Source organism: Chroicocephalus ridibundus, chromosome 7 (assembly GCF_963924245.1).
Source record: "Chroicocephalus ridibundus chromosome 7, bChrRid1.1, whole genome shotgun sequence".
NCBI lineage: Eukaryota > Metazoa > Chordata > Aves > Charadriiformes > Laridae > Chroicocephalus > Chroicocephalus ridibundus.
The window spans coordinates 36901253-36905667 of record NC_086290.1 but is presented as its reverse complement, the minus strand read 5'-3'; positions in this window follow the sequence as shown (position 1 = coordinate 36905667).

Below are 4415 nucleotides of genomic sequence, written 5' to 3'. Positions count from 1 at the left end.
TAAGTAAATAATAATATGTCTTCACAGAAAAGTTGGCAAATAAGGTGGTTTAAATAGTTCCAAATGTTTTCACACAGATGTCACTGACTGGATGCAATGAATTATTGCAACACAGCCCCCATCCGCTGAAATACAGCAGCACACGCTGAAGTGTAAGTACAGGAGCGGAACTGAGCCCACGGGCTTCAAGTTCTGCTGCTAAACGGGGTATCTCACCCATTTTTTTTGGAAAAAAACCCCAACAGGTCTTCCTCCAAATATCTCATTGCAATCGTGATGGAGACTGACGATAATAGCCAGCTATTCTCACGTAGTGCTGGGGATTCCTTAATGCGTGCAAAGTTCAGGGAATATACTGATGGTTCATGTTGGTTTTCTCCTTTGAGCTATAGCAGTATATGGACATTCAATTAACAAAAAAAAAAATCAATAGCAATGGGTTAAACATCGTATTTTAAATATTCAGTATATCTTCATACAAGAAAGTGGAATCAGGTTTTACATTTATATTCTGAACTTAAAGTTAGAAACTATCAAACCCTTTTTTGAGAGCAGGAGGATGAGCTGTTCCAAAAATAATTGTAGTCTAGAAATCAATGTTGTGCCCTAAGGTTTGGAGCAAATGTGCAATCACCACTGTCATGTACTTTTGTAGTAACAGAGTTGAAAACTAGGGCAGCCCTGAGTGACTTCTGTGGCCTATGCTTGGGCATACTCTAATCACACTTGTCTTTCTTTACTTTTAATCAACGCGGTTGCAGACACAAAGGAAATATTTTAAGAAAACAGGAGCTCTAAGAAAAGGCTTTGGTAAATCTCAGTTGTGCGCAGAATACAAGAGCAATGCATAATGGACAAGAATTAGGTAAAGAAGAGAGGAAAAATCCGTAGCTGAGGAAAGGAACAGCTTTCCCATCATAAAGTTTTTTAAGAAGAGCATTTATTTAAAAAGCAATTATTTAGCCTATAAAGGTGGTGGTTGCAGTGAAGAAGACCTACTTTACCTCATGGTTTTGAGTTTGAAACTCTACCAAAGTACCTTATTGCAAGGCGGTCAGAGCACGTCGGGTAAAACTTTAAGGCTTTTGGATTGTTAGGAGATTTTAGTTGATGGGAAAACTTTGGGGTTTTTTAGCTCTTCATACTCTATATTGATGCTTTTCAGACTGCGTAACATTTTCCAACCCACAGAGTTAGTGGATTACTGCACATATAAATAGATTTTTGTAGAGTCACCACGTGACTGTGGGCACGCTGGGGGGAGCTACTGGGGCAGAGGACACATGTCCTAGCTTCCCTTCTTTGAATCTTCAACTGAATTAGAAATACGTGCCTCAATAAAGCCCTCCCTAATACAAGTGTACGCATGTATGTTAAAAAAAATAACATGAATTGGGAAACGGAGAAAGTATGAAGTGGTCCAGCCAGCAACCGATGACCAGGGACTGAGCTGGCGGTTGGATTTGGACTGATCCAGTAGTCCTCCGTGGAGTTTTGTAGCCCTTTTTTGAATGCCACCCTTGGACAAACTCGTTAAAAGTTTGCCATCTGGTACAGAGGTTGGTAAGCGACAAATTTTGCACCAAAAGTAGGTTAGCAATTTCTTACCCAAGTTCCTCTGAAACTTCAACGCAGCTATACCTATCATGTAGTCCGGCATCCAGCTACCGTTCCAGCAATGCCAACAGCAGCACCATTCCGCAACTTCCATGGTTCAGTTTGCGCCATTTTCCTCCCATTGCAAATGTGTTTATGCTGCACTTACCTTATTATCGGAAAATGCTTGTATCACTCTGGGGACATCCAAGCGGTTGTCGCCCGCCGGGGTGAATAAGGGCACACAGAGCAGGGCATGCCAAGCGTTTAGAGAATTCGGATTATTTTATAGGAAGATGTAGCAAACTAATAAGTAAATAACTAATAAAAATAGCTAATAAATAAATAGCTAATAATAAATATCAGATCTTATGACAACAAAAACGTCGAACTTGGTTCCAAACTATTTCTTCCAGAGGGAGAGTGCTTTCCCTAGCCCTATAGGAAAGTGCTTTCAGCCACTCAAACTGGGGAGACGGGTGTACGAGGCAGCACGATGTGGGAAGCGGAGTCCCAGGAAAGGCTTTGGTGACGGTGCCTTCCCAAACCAGTCTGTGTGCAGCAGGGGCTCCTGCACCCCGGCTGCTTGGTACCCTGGGGACCCCCGGCCCCGCTCGCTGGGTGACGGGGTACCTCAGATTTGGGCACTGGGGTTTTCAACATCACAGCACCTGTGTCTGGCCCCAGCCCTTCGCGTTGAAATGCTTTACAAGCTAAATATTTCATAGACTGCCTGGTCTCTGCCTGGTGGTAGTCATTTCAGATGGATGCTCTGCATTTAAAAAGACTGACTGCTTTGCTTGAGCCAAACATAATAAGCTGTCTCGCATGCTCCACAGCTAATAAAATATTAAGTATATTTTGGCACCCAGAAATAAATACCGGTTCGAAATTCTCATCGCACATATCTCCCTCTCCTGAACTCCCTGTCCCCCCCGGCTTTACACTGAAGCGCTGCTGCTCAGGCTAAACGGTTTGTTGTCGGGTCCTGGCACGGGCAGGTGAGTGGTGCGCAAGTACTGTACCGTTATTAGCTGTTGGGCTGTAATGAAGTGATGAAACTGGGTGCTGCTGATGTACTCGCAGCCTGTGCCATGCAGAGGAAGGCAGCCCATGCCCCACGTCTGTTGAGACTCAACGGGAACTGCACTCGCTCAAAAGCTGAGGTTAAAAGTGGAGCCTTGCATTAGAAACCTGGCTAGAATAAAAAAGACCACAGTGCTTGTAAACCACTGCAAAAATAGTCATAATTTAGTTATGAAAGTCTTATTTAAAAACTGCTTGCATATAGTTTAAAAATCATTGTTGTAATAATACTACTGTGTTAATGCAAGGCAACCATACCTTTCCAGTACTCTGTCTCGTTTTATTTCTCAGGGCTATGATTTTATTTGATTTGCTCCCCGACCCACCCAGAGAACTAAAACAGTCATAAAAACAACGGACCAAAATCTACCCGTGTCAGCGGGTGCCGAGTCAAAGCTCCTCGAGATGAAAGGATATAGTGCCTCCAGCTTTAATAGGCTTTGGGTCAAGCTCCTAAAACCTGCTCCTGCAAACACTTGCACACACGTGCTTAGCTCCCAAGGGGCTTACTGCTGCCTGGTGAACTCACCCCTTAAAAATCGCAGGTGTGGGGAAAAGAATGGGAGCCAATGCCAATAGCTGAGGTTGCCTGCCCTGGGAACTGCTGCTGTGGGGAGGGTTTGTGCCATCCCATCACCCCCCCAACATTTGCACCCCAGCCCCAGAAACTCTCCCTTTGGTCTCTAAGGGCGGCGTGGTTCCCCTTAGTGCTTTAGGTGAAATGATGCAGCAAACGCTTCTCGTACAAACCCCACGCACAGCACTTGTCAGCTAAATGCCTTCTCTGGACCCCGAAGGCAGTAATTAGTAAAATATGTATTTTTTTCAATTCACGCTCATGATGGACTGCTTGCAAGTAACAAGTGTGACATTGCACGCTGTTGTCGAATGGTCGCAACAGCTGTAGGCAGCGATCCCTTCCCATGAACAGCCGGATGCTGTTTGTGGAGGTGTGTAGGGGCGGTTGCCCACTCCCTGCCCCACAGCTCAGGGCTAGGGAGGAGGGCGTGGGGTTTGCCAGTCACAGAGAGATGTGGCACGTGTTTTTCCATGCCTGTCTAGCCCCCGGCTCTCCTGCACAGCCCCCCCGGGACCTGGTAACAGCAGTGCAATGGACTCACTGTGACCCAGCAGCTACATTTGTAATAGCATTTTTCTTTACTAATATTACCAGTGTGGTGTTTTTGTTGGCTTTGGTAGAGTTGCAATAAATTCCTTGGCTGGCCAATGCCTAACTGGAAATATGTTAGAAACCTACCTGACAATAAAACTGTGGCCTAAATCCATAGGAAGACTTCACCACAGGTCAGCAGCAGGGTATAAAGCCAGTGCTACCTCTGCCAAGGGGCCTGAGACCCCCGCCTTTGGACTGGGGCCCAGCGTGAGCTTCGTGTCCTGAAGCACAGAGCCGGTCATCGCTGCCACCAGGAGACCACTGCCACCTCCTGGGGTGCTGCTGGCCAGCCCCAGCCAGGCGTGAGCCCCAGTGCAACCTCACGGAGGTGACCGACGTCCACGGTGCGCCCCCATGGCTTTGATGTCAAGGCTCCCCGAAGGCAGGAGGAACCCTTTACCCGAGACATCTGCCCACAGCCTCTCTTGAGACATATTTATTTCATTTTTAGCATCGCTTTTATTTTAGAAAAATTAAAAGCGTTATTTTAGTTTGCTGAGCTCCTTCATTCAGGAAGCTTTCCTTCAGGGTGGGGGCATTTCTTAAAAAGCTGTGGTAC